General features: G+C 46.3%; 1 protein-coding gene across 3 annotated transcripts in view; it reads left to right on the top strand.

The window, feature by feature from the left end:
• Positions 1-19657, top strand: part of TJAP1 (tight junction associated protein 1) — a 229340-nt gene that overhangs the window by 132447 nt on the left and 77236 nt on the right. For 2 of the 3 annotated variants that reach the window (XM_069236262.1, XM_069236263.1), the window contains one exon: positions 7353-7396. The exons of the other annotated variant lie outside the window; for it this stretch is intronic. The gene's annotated coding sequence lies outside the window, so the exon portion shown is untranslated. The remainder of the gene's footprint in view (positions 1-7352; positions 7397-19657) is intronic. 3 annotated transcript variants of the gene reach the window in all.

The raw sequence follows: 19657 nt of genomic DNA, 5'->3' as shown, positions 1-19657 counted from the left end.
TCAGTGTGCTTAATGTAATTGCATTGAAGGGACACTCCATTAAATGTCAATGGGAAAGGATGGCCTAGAGACTAGAGTCATACCAAGGGACACTATAGCCTGTAGGAAAAGAATAATGCAGTAGGTTTCAAGAGCATAGTTTACACAACTTGTGGGTCGTCCAGGGTTGTTATCTTTCTCTGCCTCAGCTCAGGATTAGGGCCAATTACCGCTCTGTCCAGCTGCTTGAGCAGGGCCTTGCATCAATCATCGCACTCCCCCTATGGAAGAAGAAGGGCCCCCCGACCCTATCCCAGGGCCCCGCAGCTGCAGAAGAGGAGGGGTGGAGGGGCGTGCCGTTGCATCCATTCCCCAGGTGGCCCGTCCGGCCGCAGCCCTGCATGGGTCTCCCCGCAGGAGCGGGCAGCCACCACAGGAAAGGCGGCTCCCGCGGCAGCACCACTGCACTCCAACCCACCTTATTCTACCCCACTCTAATCCAGTCCACCCATCTCCAATTAATCCACTCCACAACAATCCAGAACTTATTCATAAGGTGCGTTTGGGGCATCTCCCACCAAAGAAGTCAGGGTTTATACCCCGCTATAAGCATGAGGGCCAAAAGTACATCATGGACCCACATGACGACTGCCTGTGGTGTCTGGACTCCCTGCACGCGCCCTGTTGCTGGCTTTCTTCGCTCTGGGCTTCAGAAATAATCCCCAGAGGTATATCTCTGGTAAATATGGTATGTCCCTGTCTTGCATCACACCCAGAGTGCCAGCTATCTTCTTCCCTTTGTGGATAGGCCCCTTAGAGTTCTTGATTAGCTCCAACAGGCCTAAAACATGAGTAAATTGTCCACAGTGTTGCAGTGTGCGCGAGTTGTAGGCGTAGCCAGGGGCGGGACGAGTCGGGCAGCGGTTTCTCACCCGCGCCTCGCCTCTCCCAGGGAAGGGAGAAAGCCTGCGAATCCCCAAAGCTCAGGCTCTGAAGCCTGATATTCGGCTACAGGCAGCACCCATCCCTAGTCTCTGGACCTCGGGTCCTGGACCCTGGACTTAGTGCACAGTGCGTAGGGGAAAAGATGAGAAGACCCCTAGGCGCAGTGCCCAGCGCGGGGCAGCCCGTGTGCTGCCGGTAAGTAGATTGGACTCAGCGGAGAACAGCAGCACGTGGCACGGCTGCGCGCACTGGGCGGGAACGTGAGGGAAGGTAAGGCTGTAGGGCCGGAGCACGTGGCACGGCTGCGCGCACTGGGGCGGGAAGGTAAGGCCATAGGGCCGGAGCACGTGGCACGGCTGCGCGCACTGGGGCGGGAAGGGAAGGCCATAGGGCCGGAGCACGTGGCACGGCTGCGCGCACTGGGGCAGGAACTTGAGGGAAGGTAAGGCAGTAGGGCCGGAGCACGTGGCACGGCTGCGAGCACTTGGGCGGGAACGTGAGGGAAGGTAAGGCCGTAGGGCCGTGACACATAACTGTAGGCGCGGCGGTGGCAGGCATTTGGCCGGTGTGGCTTGCACCTTCCGGGTTGGTGCCTCGTACCAGCTCAGCACCCCCTTCCTCTCCAAAATCTCTGCTCCCAATCTAGAGCTCGCTCCCAGCCTTTGCTGTGACTCGCTGTATAAGAACACTTCGCCCGGCCCGGCCGCAGTAATTTGAGGACCCCGGCACTGCATTGCTCTAGCAGAGCGCCTAGTACTTACATTTGCAGTCCCAGGGCCGATGGCGCCGCTTCCTTGTAGCTGCCATCTGAATCTTCTAGACGCCGCCTCCTACATCTCCGAGCCCAAGGAAGCCTCCCGTCCCGTGACAGCAGGTTACTACCTTGGAGCCAGATAAACCACCCATCCTGCAAAAGATGAGGTGCTTGTGCCCCTCTCCCCAGTGTTTAGCGGATAGTTCTTGCCAGGGGAAGGTGGGGCGGTGCTACATCTCCAGGCCCCAGTCCCTGAGCCATGAGGTCGGGCAGAACAAGGAGAGAGTCATTGACAGTTCATCGATGCAGGCGGAACAAGGACGACACGTAGTCCCTTAGTAGGCCCAGGGAGCCTTCCCCAGCAAACTCGAGGTCTAACCAACAATGGTCTTCATCGGTCTCCCGCTTACTGATCATCTGCATTGGATTCATCCGCCGCAAAATTCAAAAACGTGGAACAAGTTACAACAACCTATGAATGTTTATCGACCGCCACTCAGGGAAACAGCAGAGCAGTAGGTACTTGAGGCCCTCGTATGACTATGGTCTGGGACTGTTTAAAAAAACATCGCCGATAGGGCAGTTGATGGTACGGCTGTGGCTACAGGAAAAGAGCTCGCCTCCACCACACACCTTACCCTGGAGTATCCGGTGGGGAGGCCTCCACTATCTACATTTCATGCTACGATACATCCGTCTCCGTCTTTGCTGGATGATGAGGTGATAACTTGCAAACCCCATGAAAAAGCTGCATCATCGGTAACACCTGTTTTTGATCAACAGTCTGACCTGCACTCTCCTCCTCGGGTGAGTCCCTCTGAACACAACCTTTCACCAAAAGTCATATCAAGTGACAACTCACCTGTCCTTTCGGATGCCATAGCCTTACTTCAGGAAGCCCTCCAACAGGAAGCCCTCCACCACCGTGGCAACCCGATTCCAGTTATTGATAGCATCGTTAGTCCGCCAGTGGCTCAGTGGGCCCGGGCTCGAGCGGGAAACATAATACTACTTCCACCCCTGAAATCCCTTCATCTGGATGACCCAGAAATCCCGTAAATGAACCTTGAGGCATGGAACCAAATGACCAATCCCTTTTGGAATAGTCCTTCTTTCACATGGGACCCACCCGGAGCTCAGGCCTGTAAGACAGACCCTCCCCCGAAATAACGACAGAACTCTAGCACAGTCTGGCCTCGACTCCTTCAAGCTCTGCAACCTACAGTCTCTGCTCTTTGATCTTTTCAATTCACTGGCTGCTTTTACAGCCAGAATAGACAACAATTTGGACAACCTAACAATCTGATCATGAGTGGACTCTAACATCAACCTGGTGCGATCAGTGTGCCGCTGCTCCCAGCAGATGCCTTGGCAGAATCAGCCTTCGAGTATTTACCAGCTCCAAGCCGCCTTTAGTATCCCTGTGTGCCTGGAACATTAATGGTCTCACCCAGAAACTTCAGTCCCTATACATAGTCATGTTCCTGAAGAACCACAAAAGTATAGCCATACAGGAAACTTGGGCCGAGATAAGCCCCCCGATTGTAGGCTCCGTTGAGCACTGGACACCAGCCTTCAGCGAGCACAAGTATGGTAGACCAAAAGGCGGGCCATCTATTTACACTTCAGTCAAGTTAAAAGAGATCAGTGACTTGTTAATATTTGAGGAGAGTTGGCTTTCAGGAGTTAAGATCAGTAATCTAAGATCGCAGCAATTGATATAACTAATAAACGTTTACATTTGTTCAAGTGCAAGGGAGAAAATGTTAAAATGTAATCTTTTAATACAAACCCTATGTGATCTAGCCAGCGATTAGCCTAAAGCAGCATGTTTGATCACTGGGGATTTCAACACAAATCTTTTTAAAGATTTCCTGGACGGCCATGAGAAACGTAACCTAGGGAGCGCCCAGAACATCATCAAACAGGTGAAGCCTAGTAAATGCCTGCATAGCATGCTTGGCGAATATATGGTCTCGCAACTTAGCAGCGTGGGCTACACAATATTGAATGGTCGCTTGCCCAGAGACGCGCCGCCAAACTGGACAAGAACGGACGGGGAAACCTACTCCTTCCTTGACTATAGCGTCTGCAACGCTGAAATGTACCCCCTTGTAGAAAATGATTACATCACTCCGCAGGCAGAGAGTGATCATCGCCCACAAATTCTTGTCTCCCAAACTGCCCCCCCCACACCGTGGCAAGGGTGACATACAGCAGAACGTGTTCGGACAATCTCAAACTGCTCACATGGAATGGTTCCATCAGTGGTGATATAATGGCTGAACGCAAGGAGCACTTAGACCCAACCTTACTAATAATGTATCTCAGATTACAGCGTGGACGAATTTCACCCTCCAACTGCGAACAAAATTCCACCAACCAACCAACCAACCTGCTAGTCTGTCCCCTTTAGTGAATCCATCACCTCAGCCACTGTTAAGGAATTCAAGAAAATATGCAGTAAAGGTGTGAGGTGAGTTAGGCAGTCTCCAGGAGACAAGGGGCTACTCAGTGAATTCATGTGGGCACAGAAATCCTACAGGCAGATAGTTTTTGCCGAGAAGTGCAAACGGTCAGAGTATTTCTGAACACAACTCCTTTATGCCAGCAAGAATCCCAATTCCAAGGGCTTTTGGTTTCCGGTGAACAAACAAATTAATGGCCAAAGGGGCTTGGGCTGTGCCAACCAAAAGCAGAATGGGCATCCTTTCTACCCACGCACTTCTTGGCCACAGAGGAGGAAGTCAGTCGCATGGACAATCGTGTGAAAATAGCGTCCAATTGCCACTGGACCCTATCCTGGAGAACTGGATTCTTTACACCTCAATGCCAGGGACCGGGCCTTCTTTACAAACGGTATACAGCGTGTAATAACAAAAGGAAGAACAGACCGGGTCCCTGGGCCCAACGGTTTGCCACAGGTACTCTACCAACCAGATATCCCTTTCTGGGCTGGACAGTTTACCAGACTCTTTGACCACTGCCTGAGGTCTTCATCGATACCTGATTCATGGAGTGTCTCCATAATACATCTGTTCTGTAAAGGAGGTATTAGAGCTGACCCAAACAATTACAAGTTAATAGCCGTCCTTGATAATGACGTTAAATATTATGCCAGCCTGCTCGCGGAAGACCCATGGCTATGGGTGGAACAGAATCGGCTAATCCCATTCAACCAACCAGGGTTCAATGCCAAATCAGGCACGCTAACCAACCTAATGGCAGTAACTGTCCTGATCGATAAAGCAAGAGCTTCAAAATCTCTGAAGCACTGCAGTTTCATCGATGTCAAGGTAGCGTTCGAACGCGTACCAAGGGGAGCCCTGAGGGCTTAACTACAGAGATGGGAAATAAACCAAAGCTTTTTGAGGCTGTAATCCAGCTACACTTAGACACATTGATACCATAAACAGGGGGTGGCGCTCACTTATCCAGAACATTATGACCTCACGAGGAGTGAAGCGGGTGTGCGTGCCGCCCATGCTTCTTAACTTACTCATTGCAGACCTACTGCAGCTACTTGACGGTATTAATAGTCACCCCCAAAAAGTAGGTGGCATCCAGATCAGCAGTTGTTGTATGCGGATGACCTTGGCCTATTTAGTCCTACAAGGGTAAGACTCCAGTGACTGCTTAACCAGCTGTACATCTACACAGCCGCCAGCAGCCTAGAGGAGACCCTGAAGCAGATGAAGGTTGTAACATTTGGCATGAAAAACATCAGGGAGGAGGATGGTTCTATAATGGCAACAAAATTGCTCCTGATCAATCCTAAAATTATTTACGGGTATATATTGATGCCAGAGACTGCTTCGTGAAGCAACCGAAAGAAGCTGAGGCAAAAAAAGCTTTGACCCTTCAGGTGACGCTATCAAGAATATCTATATTGTTATTGGGACCAAGCCTCTCCCTATCACTAGAAGTTATGAGGACCAAAAGCTCTCTCTCATTAACCTGTGGCAGGGAAATCTTACTGGGCAGGGACAATAGCCTGTTGAATAAACTCGTAAAGATCTATAAGTGAGTGTTTCGGCTACCACGCAGATTGGGCTCAAATTCGGCCTCCATGATCAGTGGCCAGCTGGTGCCTAAGTTTATTTGTGCCACATGGTATGGCGGGCCCGGGCTGGTAGCCTAGAGGCATCGTTATGGTCTGAAATGACCTGCAGCAGGCCAGGCACATAGTCTGTTCCTTGAAGACTGCCAGCAACAACTGGATGCAAAAGACCCCTGGAGCAGCAACCCCAGTCAACTAAACTCTAAAATGAGTATTAGAAAGCGTGTTCGCATTTGGTCATTTCAATCGGACAGACCACTAGCTAAATGTAGATATCCTTGGGCAGTCATCAGCAGGTATCGGCCAGCAACCTCAGCATCATCTCTTGTCATGTGCCATCCACCAGAAGACTAGATGTATGAAGCTTAGGCTAGGGTAGTGGCCATTTTTGAAACGTGTAGTCAGCTGGCGTCGCCCAAGCGAGGATACAACCTGTAGGGGCTGCGGCGGTTGCGAAGAAGCTTTCGAAGACGACGGATGCCTCTGCGCAGCACTGCCGAACGACCGTAGGATCCGACTGCGGAGGGAGTGGAATGAATGGGGAGCTCGTACATGCCGACAGGCTGTCAGTGCCCCTTTAAATCCTGTCCTGGTGCCTGTCTTGAGGATAATTCTACTGCCACTCGTGTAGCAAAATGGTTGTTTTAATGTTGCGCCGGGACTTTATCAAACTATTGCACTGTTATCAATGAGGGACAATTTGCTGCTGTTGCTGTCGAAGCCAACCTGATGGTGACATATTTGAGGATTATTCTGCTGCCTTTTGTGCTGTAACATGGCTGACTCCGTGCATTAGCCATTTAATTAAACTATTGTGCTGCTGTTAATGAGGAACAACTGGCTGCCTCTCTTGTTATACTACTGATGTCAAGTACTTGGCCTAGCAGTATTCACTGAGTAATACCGCTGCTATTAATGTGTTATTTTAGCCCACCAGCGTGGTACTCGAAGTATGTTTTACATTGCTGATTACATTGTCTTCATATTTATGGATTAATTCCTTGTTTTACTAACTGAATCTGTTTTTAGTACCTAGAGTCAAATGCAGTTTAATGTTGTATTATGAGTTCACTGTTCTTTTTAAATTGTAATGGTTTTAAATAACCACAAACCATGAAGTATCTTGCTTCCAGAGTAAAACAAACAACATATACTTAGCTGGCTGACTCTTTCATGGCTATGTTCTTGGTAACACAAGCCAAAGTTGATAAAGGAAATCCAGCCTCTTAAAATAGTATGTTGATATGGTATTATGGATTTTTATAACATTTAATCCAGTTGAGCTAGAAATACAGAAAGCGAAAGATTGTGGCGTATGGTGGATTGTGTAGCCACGGGCTAAAGTGTGGTATTTGCTGCCAGAAGTGTGTAATCCCTTCCGACTGGAGGTTAAGGTGCAGTCTTGCTTCCTCTTGTTGGTTGATTCGAGAAGTTAAGTCTTCTAGAAAAGGGACTTGCCCTTTCTTAGATGGGGCTTTTGACATTTTGAGAGAACAACCGCTGAAGAAATTGTGTTAATAGAGGGAATTGCTACCTCACTTGGTATGTTAAACTCAATCCACAAATCTGCCTCGATTTTTTCCTTCATCGGCTGTTTTCTGTTCTTGCTTGTAGGAAGTGGAAGTGACTGAACGTCCAGTCTGTCTGACCTGCCCCTGGTAAGTTCTTCTGATGCAGTGAAGGAGGACTCCTACAGTCTATAGTTAGGAGGTTGGCATCACTGTCTTCCAGTTTCACTCCTTGTAAAGCGTGTCCCCATATTGCAGTTAATTATACAGTCTCCTGTGTGAACAGAGTATCTGGGTATCATTAAACACTGCTCAGAAATGTTGAACACTTCATAAAGCAATTCAGATAAAATGGATTTACAGGCATCGTTTTAATTTTATTAGAAGCCTTCTCCTTGTATATTCAGGAATGATTCTGTAAATACTGTGTTTTCCTGCCCTGACCACCGGACACCCTTAGCAGTCTGAGAAACTGAGGTACTGAAGAAGTCCTTCTTAAGTTTGAACATCTGTCTAAACATGCGGATGGCTCAAGGCCAGGACGGTATCTTATTGGCCTATGACTACTTCATGTAAAGCACATTGGTGATAACAGAATGTGAAACATTTGACAAACGTGTTGCACATTGTTGTAACTGTATTATCTGTTGATGTAAGTAAGCAACATTAATAACCATTTTAGGAATGTTGTATGTCATGGGTACTCGCAAACATTGTCCCAGAGACCACAAGTTTGGCCTGAGCTGTGACAGAGGGCAGCACTGATGCCAGCAGGGTGGCAGTCAAAGGGGGGAGACTTTGAAGGGGGCTATGACAGTGTGGTGGGTGTAGAGGGCAGCAAAGCATACATATCTAATGGTTGAATTTCACAATCTGAAACCCGCTAACCTCTGATTTAATCCCAGCTTCCCCACTTTACCAAATTGTGTGCTCCTAGGCAATTGTTCTGTTTCACTTTCTCCCCATTTTGTTCATTATAGTTTGTAAGAGGACATCACCACGCATGACGTCAGAATGTGCGCTGTACAAACCCTTCTGTGTTTGATTTAACTATAATGTTGATCATGTGTAATAGAAACCAGGTTGCCCAATAGTGCCTTTAACAAATAACTTGCCTCTGTTATCGGGATGGAGGGAAGAATACATTTTTCTGAATTTATGTTTGAAAATTATCACTTTAAAAAAGTTCTTTTAAGATGAAATGGTTCTGCGTGTTAATGAAATAAACGTTTTGGAGCTTTAAGAGACCTTATCATGTTTTCACACTTTTGCTGCAAGATATTTTTTAAGAATTAAGGTGTTCCTGCAGTCAAGCAGTGCAAGACAACCTAGTTACTTCCTTGCTTTATCTTCAATTAACATTTAAAGAAAGGACTGCCTGATTAAAAAAGTAAAATAATGTCAGTATCAGTGCTGAGTTGAGCAAACAGTCCAGTGCTGCTGCTGCCTTGGGGGGCCGCATGTAAAGGTCAGGAGGGCTGCATGTGTACTCCAGACCGCACTTTGAGTATCACTGTTTTAGGTTGAAGAAGTGTGGTGAAATATTACTACTTGCCTAATTTTCTATTTTGCCTCTGTAGCTGGTTGCTTAGGGCCAGATGTACGAAGCCTGTTTGCATTTCATAACTGTCCGAATCGGAATCTAGGGCCTTTAAGAGATGGAAACTGGTCTTTTCTAAGTACAAAGCCCTTTAAGGAATCGCAAATTACGATTTCTACCCTATAGAAATCGCAGTTTGCGATTCCCAGAATAGGAAATACAAATAGGGATTTCCTATTTGCATTTCCTATTCTGATGTACCATGCATTTCCAAAATGCGATTTGGGCACTTCGGAGATGCAATTACCACCGATTTGAAGTCGGTGGTAACCAGATGCAATAAAAAAAACAAAAAAAAAAACACCCCAAGATTCTTTTTTTTCATTGCAGTAGAGCATACACATGCCCATAAGGCATGTGTGCTCTACAGGGGTACCCCTATTTTTGGGGTACACCAATGGCGGCCTTTTCCCACTGCCATCCCTGGTTTTGCATTTCCTATATAGCGATTTCTTAATAAGAAATAGCTATTTCGAAAATGCAAAACAAGCCTATTGACTAAAATGCAATGGGATTTCTTAATACTGATTTCCCAATAGTGATTCCTACTTTGTTTGAATCGCTATTAGGAAATCGCTATCTTTGTACATAGCATTTTGCATTTCTTAAATAGCGATTTCTATAAAGTTGCTATTTCATGAATTGCAAAATTGCATTTTAGTACATCTGGCCCTTGGTGTTTAATAACACCCATTATGAGGCCTACCTAGGTTTAATCTGTAGCGCTTTATGAATCCAGATGCACACTTAGGAGTGCCTCACTTTTGAAATGAAGTCAGCTAAGCGAGTCATTGGTCAAGAACCTACTAAGCTCTCTGAACTTTACTGCTTAGTGAACAGACACCTATTGACGTCCATACAATAACTAATACTTAACAGATGTGATAATTACACATTTGCGCTAAGGCTGCTGCAGTTTAGCATTGCATACATTTGGTTGCCCTGGGTTTTAGATGTAGTTATGCAGTGATCTGGCTGTAGCCCCTTTTTCGTCATTGATTACGTCATTATTGTATTAGTTATCATTTCTAGGGTCTTGACTGGGGGTTAAGTCCCTCTGTTCTCCACATTGCTACGGGTTATAGACCAAAGTGGACCTTCTCTAGTAATTAAATGATAGCCCACCACATTTTCATATTTTAATAGGGAAAGACTGATCAATGAGTGGAACCTTGCATCAAATGCTGGCCGCGTTTTACTAAACTGACTAAAGTTCATAGTAAGAGAGATGCAAGTCAGCTTCCAGGCATCCCAGTTCTTCAATCACAAAATAGATACACGATCAAACTCTTGGTCAGCTCTAGGTCTGCCATAGTGGTTTCTAAGAGACTCTTGTGTAGTGCCATGTGAGTATGACTGACAGAACCGTTTTTGCTCCTGAAGGACTCAGTTGAGCTGTGAAGTAAGTGTTAGAACGCGGGGAAGTGAATGCAGGTTTAAAATATGGAGTTTGTGGTTACACACAGCTGAATTCCGACTGTAGAACTTAGCTCTGTGTGGGGTATTCATTGGTGGGTACCCAGTCTGGGGAGGACGCTACAACTGGCGGCGAGACAGGGGATAAGTAACCTGAAGATTGACAGTGCTCTCCCGGAGAGTTTGCTGTGGTCCACGTAAACTGCTCATGCATAAGACGTGAGCCTTCATCAAAGTGCAGAATCAATGTTTGACATATGTGGAGTCAAAGCACAATTCCAGCTGGTATGAAGCTTTTGAAGATAGAAAAAGCTTTATTGAGAAGTCTATGCAGCATTGGTCAAGAACCTGCTTGCAAGGCCGTACAGAGAGGCACTGCACTACTACACAATATAAAGCTATACAGTAAACAGAGTGATAATGGTAAAGGCTGCCACAAGCAAATACAGAAAAGAGCGCTAGCTGACAGAACAGTTGATAACAAGGCATACTGTTTTTACACTTACCAGAGCCACGAGCTGAAGAGCTCTAAAACCTCGGCGACGGACAAGGAGACCCAAGAAGAAGCACAGGGGACAGCTTACTGAGCTGTCCCATACCTGAAGCGGCACACCACCAGATGTGCCAGGTGGCAGCTCAGCACAACTCCAGAAGTCGCTGGAAAGCGAAGGGCTCCAGTGGAGACCAAAAAAGATGTCATAGTTCCATGGACTGTCCAAGATGACCCAGAAGCCAGCCCGTCAAAGTCTCAGAAATGGTGTGCATGAACAAATCACCGAGACCACCAAGTGGAGTTGGCGAGAACTCCAGTCGCAGTGTCAGCCAATCTCGTGAACAGTTGCACTGGTGCCGCCTTCCCGAAACCACCATCACCATTCATTACCACCAAAGAGCAAAATATTGGTGATAGATAGACTGCTTGGATAGAGACATCTGATGATTTCATGGATGCGCTAGAAGAAACAGTGACGGTGTAGAAGAAGTGATAAAGAAAATGCTTCCAGCTGATGAAGCTAACTACTGTCAATTTAAAGAAACTTTGAATCGCAAGTTCAATCCAGTGACTGATGTAGATTACAAAAGGTACATTTTCAGTCAAGAACGACACAGTTGGTGAAACAATAGATGAATTTGATGAGAGATTGGATACGCTCATCAAGCATTGTAGATTCAGTTAATTTAATGGTGAAGAAGCAACATGTCTCAGAGTTATTGACGGATGCTTGTCAGATTCATTCAGACCGCGAATGCTGAGAGAAACTCTTAGTCTGGTGCGACTTCTCATGGCTGCCCGAGATGAAGAGCGTGCTAATGGACAAGCTGCCGACATGTAAGCAGGAGGTGCCTAAAGTGAGTCAGTCATGAACATAAAAAGTAAGCAGAAACACAAAGCTGAAGGACACAAAGTGATGTCTCCAAAGAAAAAGAACTTGTATTTCAGGTGCGGATTGTCGTTTCCACATGAAGTTAAATGTCCCGGTAAGGAGAACCGTTTGGTAACAATTTGCAAGGCGAAGGAAAAAGTAAATGCATCACGGCGAGACGACAAAGTGTCTGACCAAACGTTCTAGAAGCTAAGTTCGATGCACGCCCACAAGACCAAGTGACAACATCAGTTGAGAAAAATCAACACCAAACGAAGTCGGCCGTCATCTAAATCATTGTCAAAAAGTTTGTCGGTATCAAGTGAAAGTGAAGAAGGCGATTGTGTAATGTTGATGTTTACCTGAGGAAAATGTGCACAACTTGGACTTGGCCGCTTGTGAAGAAAATTACCAGTTAAAGAAAAGTCGACCTGAAAAAGCACCAAAATCATTCAAACATTGTCCAAAGATTACACTGAAAATAAATGGGCATTCCGTACCTTTCATCGACAGTGTTGCGTTGATAAATATTATGCCTGAGGTGACATATAATGAGCGATCTCCATTGAGTGAATGTCGCCGTTGAAAACTAAAGTTTACACATGGGCTGCATCGACACCGCTGAAAAGTAAAGGTTCATTCGTAGTGACTATAAAACACAAGAAAACAAAAGCGCAGGCTCCCATCCACGTGCCTCCAGGTACGGTGTCAAGTGCCTGTTTACTCAGTTTCAGCGCAGCTGCTGATACTGAATGCTCATCACAAAACAGTAAGTCGGCTCCCTTCATTGTTTCACGGGTTAGGAAAACTTAAAACTATGAAAGTACAATTGCATATTAATGAGGATGGCTGCCCTTTTGCACAAAGACGCAGAATAATTACATTTCATTTACACAAAGCTGTTAAATGTACTAGAATCCTTACTCAAGCATGATATCTTTGATCGTTTCTACTGGCTCGACGCTGCGGGTTTCTCCCATAAAGGACAGTGAAGGAGATGTTCGCATCTGTGTGAATATGAGTCAAGCAAACAAGGCAATTGAAAGAGAACATCATCCAGGTCCACACATTGTTGACAAGATACCACAATTGAATGGTCCTGAACTCTCCTCCCACCTTGAACTAAATAAAGAATATCATCAATTGGAACACAAGGAGAATTGCAGGTACGTTATAACCTTTTCTACACATATTGGTCTGTTTCGATACAAAAAACTCCGTCATATCATTGGAAGTATAAAACAGCCTGCCATGAATGCTTTCCACTATAGCGATGACATATTTGTTTTAGAAGCTACAGAGCAGGAGTACAATAAAGCTCTCCGGCAAGTGTTTGTGTGGACACAGGTTCAACACAGAATACTGAGAAATGTGAGTTCAATGAGACAAAGCCAAAATTCTTTGGCCATATCTTTTCTGATGGGGACATGACACCAGATCCAACTAAAGTGCAAGTGCAGTCAACTGTGAGCCCCCAACAAGATGTTTCCATGTAATGCTCATTCCTTGGCATGGCCACTTACTGTTCCACATACATACAAGACTTTGCCACTGTGAGTGCTTCACTGAGAGAGTTGGCGAAAAGAATGTTCCATTTCATTGGTCACATGACTGCTTGCAAAGTTTTAAGAGACGTAAACAAGCTATTGAAAATGCTACTGAAATGGCATTTTGTGATAGAAAGCTACATACAAAGTTGTCATTGACGCTAGCCCAGTTGGATTAGGCGCAATCCTTGCACAGCACAACAGACATCCAAATGCTTGAAGACATATTGTGGCATATGCAAGCAAGTGTTTGTCCCAGACTGAACATGCTTATTCACACCCTGAAAGAGTTTAGCAGTGGCTAGGCATGTGCACATTTCCATGTGTTGCTATTCAGAAAACCTTTTACGCCTATGCAGATCATCAAGCATTGCGAGCTATCTTTGGCAATCCAAAGGCCAAGACGCCTCTACGCATTGAACGTTGGGGTCTACGATTACAAGAGTACAAAAACACAATTGTGCATCATTCTGGGAAATATCAAAACCCTGCTGACTTGTTCTCCAGAGTGCCTATACAGTATCAAGGTAACTCTTATAAGCCAGCTGAAGACTACATAAACTTCATTGTGAAATCAAACATGCCTGCTGCCATTAGGTTGCAACAAATTGTCACTGCCATGAGTTAAGATAGTGACATGTTAAAACTGAAAGACATTATTACCCATCAGTCATGGAACCAACATACTCAACATCTTACCAGTGAAGGTGAATACTAGAAATGTAAAAATGTCAAAGATTAACTGTCCGTGACACAAGAAGGCATTATCCTGAGGCATTTGAGAATTGTCATTCCAGAGAGCCTGCAGCAACAGATAATTGAATTGGCCCATGAAGGACATTGTGGAATCGTTGCCACCAAATAAGCTTTTTGAGATCAAGTTTGGTTTCCTCATCTCAATGAACGAGTTGAAAGAGAATTAAAGACCTGTCATCTATGCAACTGCCTGTCATCGAAAACCATTCAACACCCTTTAAGCATGTCAGAGTTGCCAAAGCATGCATGGTAAAGAATTGCTGTTCACTTTTTCGGTCCACTTGACAATGGACATCACCTAATGACAATTGTGGATGCATACTCCGGTTTTGCATTAATAGAAAATCTCTCATCTATTCCTCAGGAAAAAGTCATTGAGAAATTCGATGGCATCTTTGTGGCATGAGTCAATTTTAAAATCTGACAATGGCCCACCTTTCAATAGTCGAGAATTCAGAGACTTTCGCAATCTGCTTAATGCGAAGCATCAGAAGAGCACAAATATTTGGCCACAGACTAATGGCCTTGTTGAACGTTTCACAAGTACATTAATGAAAGCTGTTCAGCATGCTGCATTGGAAAAGCTTGACCTCCAGACTGTCTTGAATCCTACCTACAAGCTTACTGTTCAGCAGGAACGGAACAAACCAAGGACAGTTGGAACCCTTGCATGGAGGCTCCTATTAACCATGGTTGGATCCGTTCCCGTCGCTGGCACTAGGCCCAGCCGTACAAGTGAGGCAGAATTTATATTGGTACAGATAGGGCAATGCTGGGTGGTAGGGATTTTGTGGATCCCTGCACATTGCAGAAGTTTCCATATCAGAAATGTAGGGAAAATGCATGACTTCAGGCAAAGTGGAGGTTTGCAGGTCATTGTGGGTAAGAAACCTGTGTGGGGGCATGTGTAGTACACCACCCTGGGCTCCCTCAGATGTCTATTTTTCAGAAGCGTCTGGGTCTGGTAGGTTTCTCCAGTAGTGCAAGTGGGACAATATTAGAAGTAGCCAAGCTTGCCTGGCCCATATGTAAAATCAACACCCAAAAGAGTAAGATGTCCTCTTGCTTGATATGGGGATGAGATTATTTTGCCCCTTTTAATTGGTGTTTGGGGCATTTTTTTTTTTTTTTAATATTGCCCGGTGTTTAGTGGGCTTTCTGCCCCCCAGAGGCCAGATCAGGTGTAATTACCCTCTCTACCCCTGCCCCTCTCCATCCCCCTGGGAGGCAGAAAGACTATGCTCATTTTTTGGGGTGTGGGTACATTGCCATGCCCATACTGGGGAGCTACCACCTGTAGACATAAAAATATATCTATATATATCTATGTATTAAAAAAAAAAAAAAAAACTGGTGCCTTGTGGGCTTTCTGTCCCCCTGGGTGGGGGGAGGGGGCTATTGCCCTAATCTGCCCCCCATGGAGGGCAGAAAGACTTTAGTCCTTTTTTATTTTGGTTGACGGCATGGCTTTGCCCATTGTGGGAACTCCCACCCCTCTTTTATTTAAAAAAAAATAAAATCCTTATGGTCTAGTGGGCCTTCTCCCCCCCCCCCCCACCCCACCAAGGGGGAAGGTTGGGGGTAATAACCCCCCATCTGCCCCAGGGTGGGGCAGAAAGATTGTTCCCATATTTGTCTTGAGGTGTGGGGGCATTGGCATGCCCATTTTGGGCAGCCCCCACCTCTACGTATTAAAAAAAAACAAAAAAAAAAAAAAAAAACACACACACACACACACACACACATACACACACATACATACACACACATACATACACACACATACATACACACACATACATACATACACACACACACACATACACACACACACACATACATATATACACACACACACATACATACACACACACACACACACATACATACATACACACACATACACACACATACATATACATACACACACATACATATACATACACACACATACATATACATACACATACATACATACATACACACACATATCCCTGGTCCCAAGCGGGCTTTGTGCCCCCGGGTCGGGGTGGGTGGGGCGGGCGCAGATTGGGGGCTTTTGTCCCCATCTGCCCCTCAGGGGGAGCAGAAAGACTGAATTGGCCAAACAAAGTCTCCCTTTTCCAATGATACCTCTCCTGTCTGCCTCTGTGCTTGTGGGGCTGAGATAGGCCCACCAGCACTGGGCAGTGAAATTAATCGATGGGCTCATTTCACTTCAGTTTTCAGTGAAATTACATCAGTGTGCCATTTCACTGAAAACAAAAAACAGCTTTGGGAGCTGGGGCAACTCTTGTTTTTTTTGTTTTGTCAGGAAATCCCTCCGCACCAGAGGGATTTCCTGGGTGTATGCGGAGGACGAAAAGCTTCCGTCCTCAGCACACACCCACCATGGCTGAGGACAGAACCTTTCAATCCTCAGCACAGAAGAGGTTTATGGTCCTAAGAAGCCTCATCTAGGATGTGCGTATCTTTTTCAGGTCCCGCGTGCGCCCCCCCTCCCACCTCTGAGGATTGGCACTTGCCGTTCGCTTTTGACGTACAGTAACAGTGTGCTGTCTGAACACAGCCAGCCATGGTTTGTAGACCTTCAGTCATGAACCTCATTTTCTAAAGTAAGTTATCTCGTACATGTATCCGCACACAACTCTGCCAGGGCTTAACTGGCAGATCCACCTCTGGTGATGCCTGTGGGTCCTTCGTGACTGACGGACAGATATATTCCGCACACTGTGGTATTGTGCCTGTCGGCACGGGCCTAGTACATATGGCTAATCATTCCCCGGTAACCCAGCATGCTGCTGCAAGCTGACCTCAATCCAAAGGGAGGAACACAACACCAGGGCTGAGAACACTAGGGACTGCTAGCTGCTGCTCACTCCCCCGTCACAGCAGCATCACCAGCAGAGCCCCCACACTGAACACCACACATTGTTTCACAAACTAACCATGGCTGCATATTAGACATTATTCTGCAGTAAATCTGTATCCTGTCCTAAAATTCCTGACTTTCTCAAAATGTCACTGTTGAATATTGTCTGGAGGTGCTCCCAACATCTGGAGGGACGTTCCAGTGGAAGCATCAGCATGGCCACCCTTTAACATGAATAGTTGTATGAGTACCTGCATGAGTTTACTCTACCTTCCCTCCTGGTCATGCCTGTGACCTCCCATCCCACCACTCACCTAGTCTCAGCTCTGAGACCGAGGGCCCCTCCTTACTCTGAACAAGGTCCCCTCGAGGACCGTTCTATGTAGCCCTCCTCCCATCCCACCCCTCACCAGGTCTGGCCTCTGAGACCGAGAGCACATCCTTACTCCGTACGTAGATCTCTCAAGGAAGGTGCTCTCTATCCCTCCTCCCACCACTCGCTACCTAACAGGTCTCTTTCAGCCCCTTCAATGTAGCACGAGCCCTCTTTTACTTTGCGGCCAGTCATTCCTCGTTGTCCGGGTGGGCAGTCTCCCCATGCACTGTGCTTCAAGGCTGCCTCGCTGTGGGTCTGTGTAAGTGCCCTGAATATTCCTCTCAAATGGAAAACTGTAGAACTAATGCTGATGTACAAGGCCGTCTGATGTCCATCTTGGCCCAAAGTTAGGCCTTTGAAAAATGAAAAAATAAAACCTAAACAGTGGATTTTGTTTCAAGATGTAACATGGCCTCCGGTCTTCAGGGGCAAGACTGGCCTAGTCCATCCTTCTCCAACGAGTAGAATATGGGCATACTCGAAAATATGGGCACCCAGAGACTGGCTGTAGGCCTAGAGAGCAGCCCAGCCCGGCAGGAAAAATGTAAAAAATGTGTCGCATATACACAGCTCTGTTATGACTTTAAGTAGCTTTCCTGTGTAATCTTGTCTGATTCACTCGTTATTACAATAGTTTTAACAGTACCTGGGATGATATTCATTGAACAGAAGTAGCTCTTATTACAGAAAAGGTTGGAGTCCCCTGCCCACGGGGTGGTGTCTTGGGCAGTCTGATGACTCAGGATTTGGGCTTGTAAGGTGCCAGTGTGAAGGCCATTCTAGTCAGCATGCCATAGAGTCCCACCCTGGCGACCGGCACCTGATGCGTAGAGCAAGTCAAAGCTTTTTCTTCTGAATGTATCGATTGTCTAATTTAAGACAAACTAAGCAGTGCAAATGTGCCCGATCGATGGTTATGTATTTGAAAAACTGCCTGTGAAGTCCTAACTCCATATTGACATCTATATGTCCATCCGGCCGCTGCACCGAGGCAGTCACCGTACCCCGTCGCTGCGCCTGCGAATGAAAGGACAGCATCATTGGCTACAATGAGCGGGAGGAACACCACAGAGCAGAGGGCTTAGCACTCCGGCCATTCAGAAGGGGGGCTTCTGTAGGCACCAACCATACAGGTAAACTCGTCCCCAGAGCCGTAAAACACTTCTCCCTAAATTCCCTTCTGAAGCCCTCGCCATTTGTCGGCACAGGCTTGGTTAATTACAGTTTGGATACTTGATTGATTTTTATTTTCCTTTGTTTACCCACTATAATTATTTTTGTAGCCCCACATGAGTGTGGTCTAGTGGGACTGCCAGGGGCCTAGCGCAGTATAGCGCTACCATTAACCCAGGTGGGAAAACATAATTTACTATGAGCAAGGAAACGCAAGACACCCTGGCTTTAAACCACTGTACATAGGACGGTGGCAGCCTTCTGACCTGTTAATGTCATGCATAACCTGGGACCGTCTCAACTACAAACCCATAGCGATGATAAAAGGCCTCAGTCCATGCCCAGCTGGTCGGTGTCTTCCACATGGAGCTTCGTCAGCCTGATCAAAGAAACAAACTCCACTCTGATGTGTGTCAGACGTCCGTCCAAGCAAGAACCCCCAGGTTACTGCTTCCCGTCTGCTGCACGTGCACCCCAAGGCTAAGGCATGACTTGAACATGAAACTCCATTTACTGGGCATGAACTGCTAGGCAAGTCCTTTGGCACCAATGAACTCCAGTGTTGCACATTGCCTCGGAATGAACTTCCATTGTTGAATCATCTCCTGAGCTTCTGTCCCCAGTGTATGGACTCCCCATACCACATGTTCCTCAGGTGTCAAACCACATTGTTGTACAATCTGCTGAAGCCAGCCCGCGCCTCAAAGCACCCAGGAAATTGCCCCTAGTATGGGAGATCTTCACTGGCTTCTCCTTGAATCCAGCATCCGTTTCTAAGCGGTGTGCGCCGTGTATAAAGCTGTACATAGTGGACTCCACGGCTATCTGTCGGGGCAAGTCCTACCGCGTATTTCAAATCTCCAAAGTGAAAAAATCCAGAACTTTGAATCAAGCCTTTCCCTGTCTGGCAGACTCGAAGCTAGAGCCACCCACCTGAAAATCCCAGGCTCAGTCCAAATGTATTGACGTTCTGTAGTGATTTAAAAACTCACCTTTTGGAAAAGATATTTTTCTCGATTCTCCGTGCAACCAGACCCTGCTGTTAATCTAGTTTTGGATTTCTTCTTATTTCAAATGAAGGGAACATAATCCTCTTGAACATGAATTCCTGAGCATCTTTAAAAAGTCTTTTTAATTGTGTGGTTCCATTTAGATGCATCCGCTTGGCCAAGTTCACCACATCCATGCTGAAACGAAGATCCCAGCTTGATCTGAGAAGGGTGCTGGCGATTCTGAGGCTAGAACAGGCTAAGAGATGCTCCTCTGCTACAGACCAGCGTTTAGGAGCCGATTGAGGAACTGAGAAG

Source organism: Pleurodeles waltl, chromosome 5 (assembly GCF_031143425.1).
Source record: "Pleurodeles waltl isolate 20211129_DDA chromosome 5, aPleWal1.hap1.20221129, whole genome shotgun sequence".
NCBI classification, from domain to species: Eukaryota; Metazoa; Chordata; class Amphibia; order Caudata; family Salamandridae; genus Pleurodeles; species Pleurodeles waltl.
The sequence above is the reverse complement of the archived record's forward strand: the minus strand, read 5'-3'. Positions and strand labels throughout refer to the sequence as shown.